We start from the raw sequence: 20,948 nt of genomic DNA on the forward strand, positions 1-20,948 counted from the left end.
AATGCGCACTCTTAGTGAAGCGATCAACGACCACCCAAATCATGTCGTGACCATTCCTTGTTCTGGGCAGTTTAGTCACAAAATCCATGGTGATGTCTTCCCATTTACCCATGGGTACGGGTAAAGGTTCTAAACTCCCATACGGTTTCTGATGTTGTGCCTTAACCCTAGCACAAGTTACACACTCGGCCACATACTTAGCAACATCGAGCTTCATCGTCGGCCACCAATAATAGAGTTTTAGATCCCTATACATTTTCGTACTGCCGGGATGAATTGAGTACATGGTCTTGTGAGCTTCTTCCATCAGAAGATCTCTTATTCCGCCCGTCTTAGGTACCCAAATTCTATCTTGAAATACCTTCAACCCTTGGTTGTTTGTACCGAACACTAACGTTTTGCCTAAACGTTCTTCCTTTCGGTCATTTTTCTCTAAAGCTTCCTCTTGAGCTTTCTTTATACTTTCCACAATTGTCGAGACAACTTCAATTCTCAACGCTCTTGGCCTTTTCTTTTCAAGGTTTACCTTCCGACTGAGAGCATCGGCAACAACATTTGCTTTACCAGGGTGGTAAAGTATCTCACAGTCGTAGTCCTTGAGTAACTCTAGCCAGCGTCGTTGCCTCATGTTCAATTCCTTCTGATTAAAGAGATATTGGAGACTCTTATGATCAGTGAAAAGTTTACACTTGGTGCCATAAAGATAATGCCTCCATATCTTCAAGGCAAATACTACCGCTGCCAACTCCAAATCGTGAGTGGGGTAGTTCTTTTCATGCTCCTTCAATTGCCTCGATGCATACGCGATCACTTTATCCCTTTGGGTCAGAACACAACCTAACCCAACTCCGGATGCATCGCTATAAACTGCAAAGTCATCAACTCCTTCGGGCAATGAAAGAATCGGTGCTTCACACAATCTCTTCTTCAACTTCTCAAAGGCTTCCTTATGCTTCTCATTCCAAGAATAAGTGGCTCCTTTGTGGGTCAAAGCTGTTAATGGAGTAGCAATCGAAGAAAAGCCTTGGATAAACCTTCGGTAATATCCAGCTAATCCTAAAAAGCTTCGAATCTCCGTAGGACTTTTTGGTTGTTCCCACTTCATTACAACTTCAATCTTTGCTGGGTCGACCATTATCCCTTCTTGGTTAACCACATGACCTAAAAATTGGACTTCTTGAATCCAAAATTCACACTTGGAGAACTTTGCATACAACTTCTCCTTTTTCAGGACTTCTAGCACTTCACGCAAATGCTTTTCATGCTCCTGCTTGCTTTTCGAATAAATCAAGATATCATCTATGAATACTATCACGGATTTATCTAAGAATGGTTTACAAACCCTATTCATCAAATCCATGAAAGCTGCTGGGGCATTGGTTAGTCCGAACGACATAACCAAAAATTCATAGTGTCCATATCTCGTTCTAAAAGCAGTCTTTTCGATGTCCTGCTCTCTCACCTTTAGTTGATGGTATCCCGACCTAAGATCGATCTTCGAGAAATAGCTCGAACCCTGCAACTGGTCGAACAAGTCATCGATCCTTGGCAACGGGTACTTGTTCTTTATCGTCACTTTGTTCAGCTCTCTGTAATCGATGCACATTCTCATGCTTCCATCTTTCTTCTTTACAAATAACACAGGGGCTCCCCAGGGTGATGAACTAGGTCGAATAAAACCTTTGTCCAATAACTCCTGAAGTTGTGTCATAAGTTCTTTCATTTCGGTTGGCGCTAGTCGATAAGGTGCTTTCGCTATCGGCGTCGTTCCTGGCAACAAGTCGATACGAAATTCTACTTGTCGATCAGGGGGCAATCCGGGAAGATCTTCGGGAAAGACTTCCGGATAATCACACACCACCGGAATATTCTGCACCTCCTTCTTTTCCATCTTGGCATCGATCACGAATGCTAGATATGATGTACATCCCTTGGCCAAACACTTTCTGGCTTTCATTAGGGAAATGATTCCAGAGTTTACTCTGCGTTTGTCTCCGTACACCATAAACGACTCTTTCCCTGGCGGGTTTACTTTTACTATCTTCTTTCTACATAGTATTTCTGCATCATTGGCGCTAAGCCAATCCATTCCTAAAACTATGTCGAATCCATTTAACTCGATAGGCAATAATTCCTCTTGGAACTTATTCCCATCCAAGTCAATGAGGATGTTTTTCATACGATGGCTAACAGGTACAAACTTGCCACTAGCAATCTCGACTAATAAGGCATTAAGTAGCCTATCTACAGGCAAAGCTAGCTTTCTACCAAATTCATGCGATATAAAGGAGTAATTGGCTCCAGAATCAAACAAAATTTGGGCAGGCAATTCGTTTACGAGAAAGGTACCTGAAGCAACATCGGCTTCTTCTTTCGCAGCTTCGAGGGTCATCTGAAAGGCTCTCACCTTCGGCTTTGGTGGTAGATTGGGTTTTGCTGCGTCCTTCTTCTTCGGGCAGTCCCTCAAAATATGCCCTTCTTCATTGCACCCAAAACATACGTTCTTATTGAAGGTGCATTCATCGGCATAATGCCCTGGCTTTCCACATTTGTAACAAGTGACTTCCATGCTGCACTTCCCAGCATGTTTCTTCTTACACTTGTTACACCACTTGGCTTCGCTTCCTCCTCCAAACTTTCTCGAACCAGTCTTCGAGAATTTGTTCTTTTTATTGGAACCTGAAGTTCCTTCAAACTTTCGCTTTTCGCCAACTTCAACCTTGCTGGCGGCTCTCCCTTTTATCATATCTTCAACAGACTTGGCAGCCCAGATAGCTGCCTCCAAAGTAAGTGCCTGACGTACTGGCACCGCATACTCCCATGGAAGTCCCTTTGCGTACCTGTCTATTTTTGCCAACTCATCTGGGACAATACGCAAAGCAAACTCCATTTTGTCTGTGAAGTTATTTGTATATTCGTCAACGGTCATACTCCCCTTCTGCAACATTAGAAATTGGTTTTCTAACTCAAGTACGTTTTGGGCCGAGCAGTACTTGCGCTTGAAGTGCACTAAGAACTCTGCCCAAGTTAATTGCAGTGGCTCGTTAGGGCTTAGGGTTTTCCCCAAAGTGCTCCACCAACGGGCAGCACTACCCCTGAACTGACGTACTGAAAACGTAGTTTGTAACTTGCCTTGGCAATCACAAGTCATGAAAGCCAACTCCATTTCCGAGATCCAATCCATTACTCCGACAGGATCTTCTTTTCCATTGAAGGTCGATGGCTTGCAAGTCATAAAGTCCTTATACTTGCACCCATTTCTCTCCGCTCTACGCTCGTGGTTATTCCTCCCAACCACAAACGGTTCACCATGACCAACCGATCTGCTACTGTTCCCTTCTTCAGATCGATCGTTATTTAGTTCACGTTGTTCAACAGGAACTGAAGGTTCATCCCTGTCGTTCAGCAACATTTGCCTCAATTCCTCCCTCTGTTCAGCCAACATGGCCTGAATCATAGTTCGTACTCCAGCCATAGTGATGGGTTCGGGTGCAACTCCTACTATAGGCACCTGTTCCACCACTGGAGGTTGAGGTTGTTGGTTTCTGTTTGCATTTCCAGCTCCACTCCGAGTTCTTGTCATTACAATCTATATACCGAATAAGGGGAAATTTAGGTCTTTATCCTTGTTAGACATGTCAATTCCCTTATCACTCCGAAACGTTTACATGTTAGTTCTAATCTCGTATTCATACACTTAGAATCCTACACACATAAGGTTTCCAGATCCGGTCGGCAACAGACCATAGATCCGAACAAATAATGGCACACATGGCAAACACATAGCATTTAGCACATAAGGGCATTTTAGCCATCTTCCCTAAAATAAACTAGTGCTCGTGTCTAAAATATGGTAGACACTCATCTCACAATCATCACTTAGCATTCTAAGTTCAAGTCTAGAAATTCTACAATTTCTTAGTTCGCTTAAACTAATGCTCTGATACCAACTGTGACATCCCCAATTTCATGGCCAGAAAAGACCGATTTAATTTATGCTTTTTAAAATAAAATCAGAGAAATCTTTTTAAAAGATGTTGCGGAATTGGTCCCCAAACAAAATATGATAAAAGTTTATCAAAACCCTTCATTAAGAAGGTATATGTTTTCCATATATATATCAAAACCTCGGGATGTCATGTTCCGATACAGATCCAAAAGCATAAACAAGACATTATAAGCCTTTCAACAGTTATTTACAACTACTGGCCTATAATCCAAAAATCTCTCGTTGTCCTCCGACTATGCTCGGGGTCCACTACCTGTAATCATAAAACTGAGTGGGTCAGGCTTGGGAGCCTGGTGAGCATATAGGGTTTTCAACCCACAATAATAATATACTTATTAAGTTCACCAATCAACAATAACCCTGATTACCCATTCCCGTTGTCCTCACTTCACGTCCCTAAACACCTATCACAAGGGACCTAGCCTAAGGATTATCATCGGGATGGACACTACTGCTAAGGGGTTTCCTCAGCCATACATGTCCTTAAGGCAACCATGAGGGGGATGAAGTACGCCAATGAACATTTAATTCATCAACACCTACAAGTTGCGAACCTGCTAGTGTTCCACTGGACTATCTAGAAAGTCCGTGGTCGTCATCTATACTTCGCTAGATGACTACAACAACAACACAACATCGACATCGAGGCCTCTCACCATTTTAACACACATCAACTATTTCATCTACCCATGTTCTACCCAACATATTTTGTAGATAAAAAGCATATACAGTTTAAAACTTGTATAAAACGTCAATTCAACAGTCACCTCGAATAAACAATTAGCATATTTACACATAACACGTATTTCAAGGTAAATACTTCATATCTATGTGTAAATTGAAAGTAACTACACACTCACTTATTTTGGTGAAAATCGGGCAGCAATTCGTTTCCTAAAACGATCGTTTCTAATAAAACCGGGAGTTTTATTGAGAAACCGGGCTCTGCAAAAGTCGGGCTTCGAAACCGAAAAGATAAATTTTCCGGGCTTCTCGGGCACTTCGTGGGGTATTCCGGGCTTTACAATTGATACCGGGGCTTTGCGGGATGTTAAGATGAAGAAAATATGGAGAGAGGGGCTAAAAATGGCTAAATTCCAAAAGTAACCGGAAACCCTCGCAGGTACCCTTCTATTTATAGGGTCCGAAGTTTGATCCAAAGGCTGAGAAGTCTCCTGATCCGACGGCTAAGAGGCTTCGCAGGGGGGTCTCGCACATGGCTCGCATGGCTCGCACCTGGCTCGCACATGCGAGGGCTCGCTGTCGGCTTCTAAGTGGACCGCGGCTTGCTGGAGCACCTGCGAGGCTCGGAGCTAGGCTATGCGAGGCTCGGACACACGCGGCAGCTGGGCGAAGCTTCGGCTGGGGAGCTGGCTGCTTCGGATTGGGCCTCCTCCTCGGTCGAATCAGAAGAGGACACGTGGCTCGCATGACTCAGCAGCCTCGGTGACTCAGCAGCCTAATGACTCAGCAGTCAGGTGACTCAGCAGGACACGTGTCACTTTCTAAGCGAGGGTGACGTGGCAATTGTGACTATGCGAAATTTCTCGGTTTTCGTGCCAAAACTTCTAAAATCCATAACTTTCGCATACGAGCTCTGTTTTTGACGTTCTTTATATGCACGCGTAGCTAAAATTACGATCTACAACTTCCGTTTAGACTTTGTCGGCTAATTTTGACTTTAATTTTTATATTATTATTTTTAACAGACCGGGACAGGAAATCCGTTAAAAATTCATAACTTCTTCATCCGACGTCCGTTTTCGTCAGACTTTTTACCGTTGTGCTCCTAATGACGAGACCTTCAATTCTCGTTTAGGTTGTGTCGGCTAAAAATCGCTCGATCTAAAATTCGAGTTTTTAGCTGTCTACTACTACGCTGAAACTTCGAAAAATCATAACTTCCTCATACGAAGTCAGATTTGGGCGTTCTTTTTATCGAACTTCTCGGTTTAACGAATACTACAACTTTCGTTTAGATTACTAAGGCTAAAAAGTAGTTTATCAAAAACTCACTTTTTACGACATTCAGCACCGTGCCGGTTTTGTCGCGAAACTTCGACAGGTCATAACTTCTTCGTTATAACTCGGATTTTGGTATTCTTTATATCCCCGAAATCCTTGTTTCGACCACTACAACTTTATGTAAAGATATCGGGCTTATATCACACTTTAATTTTGACGCTTATTTTTATTCTTAATTAATTAAGCCCTAATACTTAAGCATAAAACACATAATTCACATAATATTCACATAACTCCTTTTCATTTCTTCAAAATGAGTTACATCGGTTAACCTAGACTATCAACTCAATATAAATGCCTAGGCTAGAAACACGAGTGTTACAGATGAGGGAACTCAGCAATGTTGGAAAAGGCATGAAAAATGAACGCCTTGCGGGTCAGTGGCATATCGAACTGAGAATCGATAGTGTTAGAACGATCTAAAGAGATCATCGGTTCTAGCCACAAGATACTGGGTGTTTTGATGGCTTCTTTCATCAACTTCTCAAGAGTCCAATGAGGAAAAAGAGTTTTCCTGCTCTCGAGAAGGTCGTGAGCTTCTTTCTGTCTTCGTTCGGCTTCTTCAGCCTCTCTAGCTACACGAGCGCTGATGTCAGCATCTTTATCACGACCTTGCTTCTTCAGAAGGTCGGCAATGGTCTCCTTATCATCATCGCTCTCCTCAGCAATTTTCTTGCCCTTGTCTTTTACACCCGAACCTGAGGCTTGGCCTGCAGGAGGAGGTTCGGTTGTGTGAGTTGCGGTTGAAGAAGGAGGCGGTTGAGACACATTCTCTTTTTCTCCCCCTTGTTTCGGAATGGATACGAAATCAAGGAGCCCTTTAATCTTGCTTAGGAGAGATAGGGCAGGAGCAAGCTTTTCCGAAAGGTCACGCCTCACAGAATAGTTGAGGATCGGGTCATGTGCTTCCAGGATGTTAGAAATAGCTGAGTGGACATCCGAAACACACGATGAAATTATCTCCCTTTCAGATCGAAGAGACTCAATCTCCTTCTGAGAGTTGGAGAGTTGAATACTCTTGACCTTCAGAGCGGTGGTCTTCCTTACAAGAGCGTCCATGAGGGAGTTCTCAGCCGCTAGATCTTCTTGAAGCTTGGCTAAGCGCTCCTCAATGGTCGTCTTGAATGCTGAGTGGTCATTTGAGAGAGTTTGACGAAGCATTCTCCTGTAATGACTATAACAAAGACAAAGCATTCTCCTGTAATGGTCGTCTTGAATGCTGAATGGTCGTCTTCAACATTCTCCTGTAATGACTATAACAAAGACAAAGCATCAATGAATAGTTTATCGACTTTTTCGGTCGCAGCCTCACAGGCTTTGGTTGAGGCATCAATGGCTGCAGTGGCGGAGTCAAGAGAGACTTGATGAGCTTTGGAAAAAGCATCAACAATCTTCTGAATGGCAGCCTTAGAGATGTTAGAGTGGGATGTAGAGGAGGAGGCGATGAGCGAATCAATTTTATTGTGAAGCTCCTTGAGATGCCTCTTTGTGATAGGATCATCGTCATCGTCATCACTCTGAACTTGATACGGACTATAATAGACCGAATCAAAGGTCATGTCCTCCCCACCGAGGAATGGTTCTTCACTCTCTGTTGCATGAGCAGGAGATCAGGGGGTGGTAAGGGTGGAGGCTCGATAGTTGTAGTAGGTTCGGGTTGGGTTGTATGTTTGGTAGTTGGTGGTGGTTTGGGTGCGTCAGTAGGAACCCCTGTATCAGATACATTGGTTCGTACTTTTGCGGTGGTGGTTGTTGCCTCAGTAAAGATAGGAAGGGTATTGGTATGGAGGTAGGTGGTATTTCAGTGGTGGAAGTTATGGGGGGGAATAGAAATAGGAATGGTAACTGGTGGAGAGGAGATTGGAGAAGTGGAAAAGTGAACTTTTGCGGTGGGGATCGTGGTGGAGTGTTACCACAAGGAGAGCCTTCAGAAGTAGAACTCTCTTCCTTGGATTCGCTTGAGGATGAAGTGATGATCAGCTTTCGCCTCGGTTGGGTTTTTCTCCTCTTCAGCGGAGGGGATTGGACAGCCTTGGTGGTTTTTCGTTTCTTGGGAGATGGGCCTTTCGCTCCCTTAGCAATCTGCTTGTCTTTGCCCTTGTAAGTCTTCTTTCCTCTTGGGGCAGGCTTGTCAGCCTCATGGATTGACTTGAGCATCTCTGGAGTAAGCTCTCTCGGACCAGAGCGTCAAAACTCCTTGTATGTTTTAATAATCCGGCTGTCGGCAGGAACATCGCCATACATCGTTTCAGGGATTAAACCGTTGAATGGAAATTTTGAGGCATCTGAAACAATGATCTTCGGTGTATGAAAAGTACCAATCGAAGACATTGGACAACCAGCAACAATGGGGATGTGGTATTTGTCCATCACCCATTCAGTAACGAGAGTCCAAAATCGAGCATAGGAAATCTCGGAATGCCGAGATGTAGAAGACAGGCTCTGAATGAGTTGTTTCCATAGGACTGACCCGTAGTCCAAATTGATACCGTTGTAGATCCCGTACAGAATCGATATGAACAGACAACTTGCTCCGTCCGATCCAGCACTGCATTCAGACAGCCCCTTGAACAGCACTGTAAACAACCCATTCCACTGAGGAGGCAGGCACGATTTCTTGAATTTTGTGAGTATAGTTAGCACCTCAGTATACCCCATGTTGTAGAACATATTAAAAAGATGACCCATTGGAATGGTTTCAGGGATAACCCTAGATGAATCGGGTTCAAATCCTAAGAGTGAGCAGAATGTCTGCTTTGAAATTGACGCCTTGTGATTAAACACATCGAAGAAAATCCGATCGACGACCTTGTCGTAGTGAGCAGTGTCGAAAATCTGTGGTAAGAACTCCATAGGAACTGCTTCAACTTTGGTGAGAGCAGGAGCAATCGGCGAGTACTTCAGGCATTCGATTATCTGGAACATGAAAGCGTCGTATGCATGGGGAGTAAGATCAATGATCAAACTCTATTGGGGACGAATCGGCAAGATGTGTGAAGTAGCATGAACTGATGAAGAATCCGCCATTGTTGTGAAGAGGTTGGGAGAGAAGAAGAAAAGTAGAATACTTGAAGGTTTTCTTGCTCTCTAAAATTTGGTTGCAGTAAAGAGGTAAACAATGGTTGAAGTTACCTTTTATACTGTTGGTAGATGAGAGAGAAGAATCTGTCCCAAATCTTCGGGGAAATACAAAAAGTTTTTCGGAGGTGATTGACGCATGACAGTTGGTATCACCGATGATCACGCATGAGAGAGAGTGTCCTCTTTTCCACCATCAGTATTGTATCCCCTCATGTGAGATACATCAGTCACCATCAAACACTTCCCACTGCTTTCGTCACCTCTTGCAACATATGCCTTTCCATGTGAAGGCTTTCTCACCTCATCATCCTCTGAGTCAGTAGACCACACCTCCACACCACCGAACTCGTCATCCGCTGCCGAACCCTGTACAATAAGAGCATTCATAGAAGGGTTAGTAGCAGCTTTCTTCCTCTTGATTTATTCAAGCTTTCTCATTAACACAGCCTCTTTATCTTTTTCCTCATCTTTCTCTGCCATTTTCTTCAGAACATAATCTTTAGCATAATGGTTCTTTCCTCCACGGTAATAGCAGCTAACGCCAGAATCTCCTTCAACTTTCGCCTCTTTCTTTGGTTCTTTTGTCTTCGGCTCCTCCCTAACTTTTTCAGAACTATAGCTTCCCTGCTAATTTCGGTTCTTATTGGTAGGGAACCTTCTCTTGATAAACCTTTTTGGATTAGACACCATCATTGCATAATCTTCAGAAGTAAGATCATAGTCTTCTACGTTCAGATCTACATCTTCCACTGCATTCTTGCCTTTTGATAGGAGGGCCAAGGACCCCAAGCTTGAGACCACATTCTTTTCTTGCATCACAATCTTTTCTTGGGATTTCAGAATTCCCACCAGCTTTTCCAATGAATAAGACTTGAACTGCTCATGAGCTTTAACTGAAGACACGACAGCTCTCCATTCAGATCTTAGGCCATTCAAAAAGGTGACCTTCTGTTCAATCAACTTCCTTTCTATATCATGTTTGATCATCTTGCTAAGAAGATGATTGAAGCGATCAAACGTCTGAGTAACAGTTTCATCAGAATTATGCTTAAATTCACCAAACTCAGACAAAAGCAATGTCTGAATAGAATGCTCCAAATCTTCATCTGTGGAATATAGCTCTCACAACCTATCCCAAATTTCTTTAGCGGTACTGCAGGAACTCACCAACCTAAATGTATCAGACTGTAGAGCAAATCAGATCAGTCTCAATGCTTTAATGTTGCACTGAAACTTTTCCTTTTCATCTTGAGCAACGTCTTTTACGTCTTCTAGCAGATCATTATACTCTTTCTGAGTTTTAATGATTTTAGATGTTCCTGAGTGAGCAAATGGTCCAGATACAATTGCTTCCCAAATAAGATACTCATTATCTTCAGATCCGATTACATAGTCTTTGAAATGATGCGCCCAAACTTCATAATCCTGGGTGTAAAGAATAGGAATTTTTGTCGTTGATCCAATGCTGTTCGATATGTTGATAGGATTAGATTGAGACTCATCCATGCTTGATCGTTTAACTTGTTTGAAAGATCAGACTTGTAATATGTAATATTAGGGCAAAACAAATAAATGTTGAGTTACATCAATTATGGAATGACGGCTCAATAAATATAAGTTAATGCGGAATAACCCTTATCATTTCTTTCACATAAAAGATGTGTATGAATTACACAGCCTCCTGCTCTAATACTAATTGATTGGATTAAAACCCTAATTGAGATTTGATGAACAAGATGCGGAAAATAAGAACAAACACAAATACGAAGATTATGTCCAATGATCACTCGATTTATTCAAATATGAGGAATAAATTACACTTTCAGCATAGACTAAAGAATCTAACACTGCATAAGAAACCTGGCTCTAATACCAATTGATGAATTATAATAACTCATGATCGATTACATCTTTGTAATAGGTAAATAAAGAACGTAAAAACAGTCAAATAAAACACAAGTATGGATCTGAATGAGTCGAATGATTAGATTTCTCGATCCTCAGCAGAGCTCGACTAAGAACTTTCGCTGTAGAGGATACTAGGGTTACAAAATCAGAACGATGAACACGCTTGAAAATACTTATCTAATCGTTACCTTCTAGAATGCATGCAAGCATCTATTTATAATAAACCCTAAACAAAACTCACGGATAGACAGGCCCATACCGGAGACAAAACTTGGACTTAGCTAACGAGCCCAAAAGACGCAACACAAAACTAGTCCTAACAGACACGATTCATGATGTTTCACATAAAGACATGGTTCTAGACCATTCTTTTGCCATAATAATTTTTGTTTGCCATATTCTCAAAATTTTACTATGAAAAGGGATGTCGTAATCATAATCAAATTTTGAGAACGCAATATATAGAATTTTCTTAAGTTGAACCAATCCAACATGAAAATCATATATATATTCTTGACTAAAGGTGATTAAAATCTCAATATAAGATCTTTAGAATGATTATAAACTCAATCTAAGCTTTTCATAATTGAAATGAAGGTTAATTTTCTCTCCTTTAATTATAGCAAAACAACTTTTTCAACCCCTGCAACCTCACGAATTGAAACATTAGTTTTCTATAATTAACATTGCTAACTTGCAATACATATCATAATTATCATGCTCCCACTAACATGATGATTATAAGCATAACACTTATGCTCCCACTAGCTTTGACATGTACTCAGAAATCAGCTATTGACTTTTTTTTACCAAAGTTCAGATTTCTGATACTCGATTGCTTTGATAAGACTTTATCAAAATCATACACCTTATCTTAGATAGCTCACATGTGTGTCTAAACAATTTCAGAACTATGAAAAGGGATTCTGTAATCATAGTCGTAATTGTTTAGGCCTTTGCTATTTCTCATAAGTCCATGTTAGTATGCCTACTAACAACTTTGAAAATGCAAAGATTACTATCTACTTACAAATCTACTTAGTGGATGTGTTTTCCTCACCATCATTTTCATGAATCGGAGAGAAACCTTATGACACTTAGATTTTTATGGTGTATGAGTTCCTACGCATATGAATTTGTCAAAACCATAATCACAAGACAAGGTTAGTGACAAATCTAAACTCATATGGATTGAACTTGTGCGATCTTTAAGTTCTTGCCATTTGGCAGCACAAGGGCCTCCCATAGCTTCCAAGTTGTTATGCAACCAATTGAGAACTCTAAGAACTCATATGCAGAGCCAACTTTAACTGGAATGGGCACAGAATATCTCAACACGATAGGTTATAAACCTCATGCCGTGTGCTAGTGAAGAACCTTAGGTTTTATTCTTGATTAGTTCTTGAGACTTTCAAGACCTTTAAGACTCCCACTTTCCTCTTGACATATAAGACCCTCTTGTTAAATATTCAAGGGATAGTGCGGATTCTTATCAAGACAAACACTTCACACAATTGGTGTAAGTTGGTCTTTGTTTTATCCAAAACATCACAACTTACCAACTTCAAATGTACAAGAGTAGGACACTTTTACTCTTACATTTGACACGTGTTTTTAAACCTTTCATTAAGATATGTCACTCAAGTTACAATCTTAGAGTATGACTCTAAGAATTTTTTTGGAACGAAGTATGACTCATCTTCTTGATTTGACCACTTCAATAATTCATAACTCCTCTTCTTAGCTATCAGAATGCACTTAGAGGATGAATTGTGATAAGGTCTCTTAGTCATTAAGATGATCATATAACATGATACTAAAGTACTCTCTCATCTTTTCAGATTTGAGAAACTTTTATCCTTCTGCCTAATTTGATTCTTCTCATTCGTTCTGCCATACATCGAGACTTTTCCAATGCTTCAGAATTATACATAGACTTATAAGTATAACCATATTTACTAAACTTTAGTAAATCATGACGAATAGTCTTATCGATTATTTTTGGTGGGCTTGATCAGTGCACATGATTGTGTACTTGATCCCTTTAGTCCTTTACTTGACTCACACATCCATGTGATCAAGTAATTAGTCTTAATTTTCCAATGCTTGAAATTTCTCATTCATCAAACTATACAACTTGCGTGATTCCAAGTTTCGGTCCAATTGAAACTTGGGTGATGAGAATCTTTTCTTATTTGGTAAATTTAGACATTACCACAAATGAAAGAATCAATTTCATATTTCCAGTCTTGCTATTAATGGAATCTTATAAGCAACAAAAATTTTCACAGATGCCATTGTAAGGGTATTTTAAAATAAATAAAATCAGAAATTTTCCTTTTATTTTAAAACTTTGCAGAAAAACTAATGCTTACAATCCATATGAAAAACTTGTTGTTATCTATTCCTAAGCAATATCTCATAACTCCTAAGAAGTAGCTCAAGAATCCGATCTTCAAACTATGCGATAGAAATCCATCTACGCAATCAGATTCAGCATATTATTTCTTTAAGTTTCTTCTGTTCTCTTTGATTCTTAAAACATCAACATGTGACCCAGTCACATCATGTATCAGGAATCTCAGAGTAGAAACTTAACAGAGTTAGACTATGGACTTTACCTGAAATAAAGTCAAACCCATTGACTTTACCATCCTTAGGTAAGTTTGGCAGCTTCGTAACCAATGCCCCTTCCTTTAGCAATTTAACATATGGGCTCTTTGATAATGATACATGGGACTATCACAGACTTAGCATTTCTCTTAACCATTTGGTCAACCAAGTTGACTATGGCCAATCCCTTTCCATTGGGAAGAGAATGCTTTTTCTGGATTTCCAGTGTCACCATTGTCAATGTCCATAAAGTTTTGGGAAGTCGATCTTCTAATCAAATTTGCTTTACTAGCCTTCCAAATCATTGTTGATTCAGCAATACCAAGCAAATAGATAAGATCATTAAGGGTCTTGTCATAGTCTGTTTCATAGGAGTCCCAAAGGAACTTACTATGTAACTTAGAAACTCATTGAACCACCAACTTTCTCAAGACTTTGACACCTAACTCTCCCGGTTGTCTATATGTGACTTTATCTCCAAGATGTGATCACACCTAGACCTTGCCTTGCCAATAGGGCTTGAGTGACCTTGAACTTGTGGGTTAGGGAAAATAATTGGAGGTGGAGGAAGTGAAGTTCCAATAGATTTGGGAAGATCACAGATGTCTGAACTAGACATCTTTTGGGAGATATTCAAGTTTAGTTGATTTAAAAGTCCTTAATATAACACCCAATATGAAATGTTAAGGCTAGGACCCAACAACCTATTTTATAACTCGGAAGAGGGATGCCGTAATCCAAGTTATAAAATAGTTTAAGGTAAATGACGATTTACCAATTTCCACCATGAAAAACGAAATATAATTAAGTTTTAATTGGATTTGAAACTCCTAGATCTTTTGAGATTCATTGAAGTTTTCAATGGCATGTTTCAATATCGAGTGTGCCCTTCAGGTTTTGTGACTGGGATGCCGAGGATCACAAAACAAGGTGTGAAGTAACCATGAAAATCACTTGGCACTCTTAAATGTTTATCACCCAACCGGTGTGCCGGTAAACCACACACGCTCCACCAGCCTATGATAAACTTTAAGAAAACCCTTTGCCTACCTTGTTAAATCAAGCTAGTGTGCCGGTAAACCACACACGCTCCACCAACCGACTTAAGCAAAGTGCAAAGTGTAATTTCATGGGCTAGCACCTTATTCACATTTTCCTAAGTAACTAAGATTGGGTATTTATAAAAGGTTTAGTTACTTAGTATTTATCATTAATACTTTTAATGAAGGGAGAACTTATAGTATTTGTCCTACCCGTTCGGCTAACGACCCTCCACCATTCAAGGAAGCGGTGGGTGAGAGTGGACACCCATTAAACTGCCATTTTATAGGCAGTAACCTTATGCCCCCCTTATAGACCGGCTTCGTGAATGAGGCCTACTAACGGTAAGACTGACTTTTACTCTTATACATATATATATATATATATATATATATATATATATATATATATATATATATATATATTATTAACTTATAATATTATAAAGTATAAGGGTTGAATTTTAACTTTTTAAATTCTAAGGGCTTGACATGGAATTAAAGTATTCGTAAGAGAAAACTTTTCAAATTCCAAAACATGAGGGCAAGTTTTGAAACTATTCAAAACTAATTAATTCCATAACGTATGTGTTTAAAGTAGTTTTAATTAAAAGACTTCAAGTTCCATAACTTGAGGACAAGTTATGGAAGACTTTAAACTAATAAAGAATGTAACTTTTCTTTATTTTTATCACTTATGGAACTAATTAAGGTTACAGTTATTTATTTATTTATTATTTAATGAAGAGACTCTTGGTCCTCCATAACTTGAGGACAAGTTATGGAGTCATAAAACCATTTAATTAGAACTAGACTCTTCATTTTTGTAACCTTTGCCAACTTTTATGAGTTTTATGATTCTTAAATGTGACTTTTCATATAACTTGAGGACAAGTTACAATAACACACTTTGGAATCAACTCTTAGATTAAAACGGATTGAAATAAACTATTTCACACAACTTTTCTATTAATCTAAGCAACTCATAAGAACAAGATAATTCAAATCACACTTTTTCATGTAATTAGTCTAAACCTTAAACTAATACAAAACATGAATCTATTGACAATTATCTTTGAAATTGGATTAGCATGAACATTACCACATCAAAAACAAGTTTATTAGTCCAAAAACATCTTAGGGTAATGTTCCTAGTCTAATTCCAGCCAAAAAAGTCGAATTTATGCTGTCTGGGGGTCCAACTCGTCGAGTACATGAACCAACTTGACGAGTTGGATCGATTTTGACCACTTTTAGGCATGGACTCGCCGAGTCTCCTGATGGACTCGCCGAGTCTGATGATCAGACAACAAATAGCTTCGATTTTTTGAGCATTCTAACACTCCTAAGTGTACATGCAACCCTAAATACCTTGGATCTATGTTTTCTCTATTATACATGCAAATATGAACATCCAAAGTATTATTCTAATCTAGCATACAAAACAATGAATATAACAAGATAGAATACATACCTCTTTGATGTAGAATTTCCTCAAGAAGCTTGAGTGCCTAGTGCCTCAAGTGTGACACCTCAAATGGCTCACACAATATCAATTGCTTTTGGAATAACCTTGAGAGAAATGTAGAACACTTGAAAATCGGCTAGCTCTTTTCTTCTTCACACTAGTGTCGTTTTTGCCAAGAGTATGATCTTTATATAGTGTTACAATTAGTGTAAACCCTAATTTTTATGACTTTCCATTTCCTTGGATCCATGGGTTCAAAGATACCATGGAGCATCCATGGAGCATCCTATGGGTTTTACCCCAACTTGACAATCAACCCATATATTTAATTAGTCTTCTTTTGATCACTTAACTAATTCTAGATTAATTCTTGATCAATACTAATTAAATAATCCTATTAATATATTAGAACTTATAATATATTAATCAACCTTAAGTATTATTTCTCTCATTATAGTCTATCCAAATGCATGATGCCATGCAACCCAAATGGACCATGCCGGGTCAGGTCAAGTCTTACCAATTATAGTTATGGACTTAGACATTAATCCAATAGTCTCCCACTTAGGTAAGTCTAAAACTATTATTGCGTATGACTTCAAGAACCAACTGGGAATCGTAGCTCTCAAAAGCTTCTGTCGAACTCTGACCTTGACGATGATCTCTGACCTTTGTCACTGACTTGTCCATTAGATAAGGGATCATATATTCCTCCATTCTAGATATCATATGGACTGAGACATGGATTGTAAATCATTCTCTCTGTCCATATTATTTAACTAGTATTGATCAAGAATTAATTTAGAATTAATTAAGTGATCAAAATGAACTAATTAAATATGGACTCTTATATATATGGAATGGGCCAAGTTCATTTAGGTTAGGCTAAGCTTTCATGGATAGTCCATGGAGTGTTTCACCCATGGATCATATGAAATGAAAGGTCATGGGTTTAACCCTAGTCTCCATACTAGATAAAGATGTCCTTGGTTGGTGAAATTGGCACTAGTGTGGTTACACTAAGAGGGCTAACCGATTTCACTAGAGAGAACCAAGTATCCATATTCTCTAAAGTCTTCCAAGGTGTTTTGGTGATTTGTGATTCCACTTGAGGCTTCCACACTATTGGGGCTAAGCTCTTAAAGTTTGAAGACATCAAGCTACATCAAAAGGTATGTCATCTAACTAGTACTCTGTAGTATAAGAGCTTCATAATATGCTAGTTAGGATTTAAGCCTTGGAAAGTTCTTATTTGCATGTATAATAGAGAAAAACATAGATCCAAGGTTTATAGGGCTGCATCTACACCATAGGGGTGTTAGAATGCTGAAAACCCAACAGTGGTATCAGAGCCTAGGCTTGTTTTCTTGTTATCCTTGCAAAGCTGCTTAAAAAATCGAGTTTTTATGCTGTCTACTCAGCACACTCACCGAGTCCACTGATGGACTCGCCGAGTCCAAGACAAAATGCATCCAACTCGCCGAGTTCATTCGTGCGCTCGACGAGTTGGACCCCCAGACAGCATAAATTCGACTGTTTTGGTTGGAATTGGACTAGGAACATTACCCTAAGATGTTTTTGGACTTATAAACTTGTTTTAGATGTGGTAATGTTCATGCTAATCCAATTTCAAAGATAATTGTAAATAGATTTATGTTTTGTATTAGCTTAAGTGTTATGCTAATTACATGAAAAAGTTTGATTCCAATTATCTTGTTCATATGAGTTACTTAGATTAATAGAAAGGTTGATTGATTATGTGTCTTTGATCCACTTTTATCTAATAATTGATTTTAAAATGTGTTTGTGTAACTTGTCCAAAAGTTACATGAAAAGTCACATTAAAGATTCTTAAAACTCATGAAGGACGGCGAAGGTTACAAAAATGAAGAGTCTTGTCTCATTGAATGGTTTTATGACTCCATAAATTGTCCTCAAGTTATGGAAGTTCAAGAGTCACTTCATTAAGTAATAAAATGTGTAGCCTTAATTAATTTCATAAGTTATAAAATAAAGAAAAGTTAATTCTTTTATTAGTTTAAAGTCTTCCATAACTTGTCCTCAAGTTATGGAACTTGAAGAGTTTTTTTAATTAAAACTACTTTAAACACCTAAGTTATGGAACAGAAAAGTTTGAAAGTTACAAATCTTGCCCTCAAGTTTTTGAATTTGAAAAGTTTTCTCTTATGAATACTTTAATTCGAAGTTTAGCCCTTTGAATTTTAAAAGTTAAAATTCAGCCCTTATACTTTATAATATTATAAGTTAATAATATATATATATATATATATATATGTATGTATGTATAAGAGCAAGTCAGTCTTACCGTTAGTAGGCCTCATTCACGAAGCCGGTCTATAAGGGGGGTATAAGGTTACTGCCTATAAAATGGCAGTTTAATGGGTGTCCACTCTCACCCACCGCTTCCTTGACCGGTGGAGGGTCGTTAGCCAAACCGGTAGGACAAGGACTATAATTCTCCCTTCATTAAAAGTATTAATGATAAATACTAAGTAACTGAACCTTTTATAAAAACACAATCTTAGTTACTTAGGAAAATGTGAATAAGGTGCTAATCAATGAAATTACACTTTGCACTTTGTTTAAGTCGGTTAGTGGAGCGTGTGTGGTTAACCAGAACACTAACTCGTATTTAACAAGGTAGGCAAAGGGTAACTTAATGTTTATCATAGTATCGATGGAGCGTGTGTGGTTAACTGGTACATCGATTGAGGGGTAAACACTTAAGGGTACCAAGTAATTTGCATGGTTACTTCACAACTTGTTTTGTGATCCTCGGCATCCCAGTCATAAAACCTGAAGGGCACACTTGAGATTGAAACATGCCATTGAAAGTTCATTGAATCTCAAAGATCTAGGAGTTTCAAATCCAATTAAAACCTAATAAATTATTTTGTTTTTCATGGTGGAAATTGGTGAATTGTCATTCACCTACCTTCAAATATTCTTTAGCTTGGATTACGGCATCCCTCTTTCAAGTTATAAAATAGTTTGTTGGGTCCTAGCCTTAATATTTCATATTGGTGTTATATTAAGGACTTTAAATCACCTATCTTGAATATCTCCCAAAAGATGTCTAGTTCAGACATCTATGATCTTCCCAAATATCTTGGAACTTCACTTCCTCCACCTCCTCCAATTATTCTCCTTAACCCACAAGTTCAAGGTCACTCAAGCCCTATTGGCAAGGCAAGGTCTAGGTGTGATCACATCTTGGAGATGAAATCACATACTGAAAAGCCGGGAGAGTTGGGTGTCAAAGTCTTGAGAAAGTTAGTGGTTCAATCAATATCTAAGTCACATATTGAGTTCCTTTGGGACTCCTATGAAATAGACTATGACGAGTCCCTTAATGATCTTATCTATTTGCTTGGTGCTGCTAAATCAGAAATGATTTAGTGTACTAGTAAAGCAAATTTTATTAGGAGATCAACTTCCCAAAACTTTATGGATAGGGACAATAGTAACACAGGAAATCTTGAAATGCATTCTCTTCCCAATGGAAAGGGATTGGCCATAGTCAACTTGGTTGACCAAACGGTAAAGAGAAAGGCTAAGTCTGAGATAGTCGCATGTACTATTACCTAAGGGTCCATATGTTTCTATTGCCAAAGGAAGGGGCTTTGGTTATGAAACTGCCAAACATACCAAAGGATGGTAAAGTCAATAAGTTTGACTTTATTTCAAGTAAAGTCCATTGTCTAACTCTATTAAGTGCCTACTTGGAGATTCTTATTACATGATGTGGCTGGGTCACATGTTGATGTTTTAAGAATCAAAGAAAAAGTAAAGAAACTTAAAGGAAGAATATGCTGATTCTGATCGCGAAGATGGATTTCAATCGCATGGTTCGGTGATCAGAATTTTGAGCAGGTAGTTATGAGTTATGATAGATTGCTTAGGAATAGATGACAACAAGTTTTCATATACATTTGCATTGTAACGATTAATTTTTCCGCAAAGCTTTAAAATAAAACAAAAGTTTATAATTTTATTTATTTTAAAATATCCTTACAATGGCATTTGTGGAAAAGAAGTGTTGCTTATATGATTCCATTAATAGAAATATTGGAAATATGAATTTGATTCTTTCATTTGTGGTAGTGTCTAAATTTACTAAATAAGGAAAGATACTCATCACCCAAGTTTCATTTGGATAGAAACTTGGAATCATGCAACTTGTATAACATGATGAATGAGAACTTTCAAGCATTTGAAAATTAAGACTAACTACTTGTTCACATAGATGTGTGAGTCAAGTGAAGGACTAAGGGATCAAGTACACCTTCTTGTGCACTTGGCAAAGTCCACCACAAAAGATGGATAAGACTAGTCATCATGATTTACTAAGGTATAGTAAATATGATTATACTTACAAGCTTAAGTATAATTCTGAAACATTGGAAAATTTTCAATGTATGAGAGAACGAATAAGAAGAATCAAATTAGGTAGAAGGATAATAGTTTCTCAAATCTGAAAAGACGGGAGAGTACTTTAGTATAATGTTTTAAGATCATCTTAATGATTTTGATAACTTATCACAATTCATCCTCTAAGTGCATTCTGATAGCTAAGAAGATGAGCTATGAATTATTGAAGTGGTCAAATCAAGAAGACGAGTCATACTTTGTTTCAAAACAAGTCTTAGAGTCATACTCCAAGACTGTAAGTTGTGTGACATATCTTAAAGAAAGGTTTAAAAGACTTGTCGAATGTAAGAGTAAAAGTTTTCTACTCTTGTACATTTTAAATTGGTAAGTTGTGATGTTTTGGATAAAACAA

Source organism: Lactuca serriola, chromosome 2 (genome assembly GCF_051521515.1).
Source record: "Lactuca serriola cultivar US96UC23 chromosome 2, Lser_US96UC23_V15, whole genome shotgun sequence".
In the NCBI taxonomy this organism is placed as follows: Eukaryota; Viridiplantae; Streptophyta; class Magnoliopsida; order Asterales; family Asteraceae; genus Lactuca; species Lactuca serriola.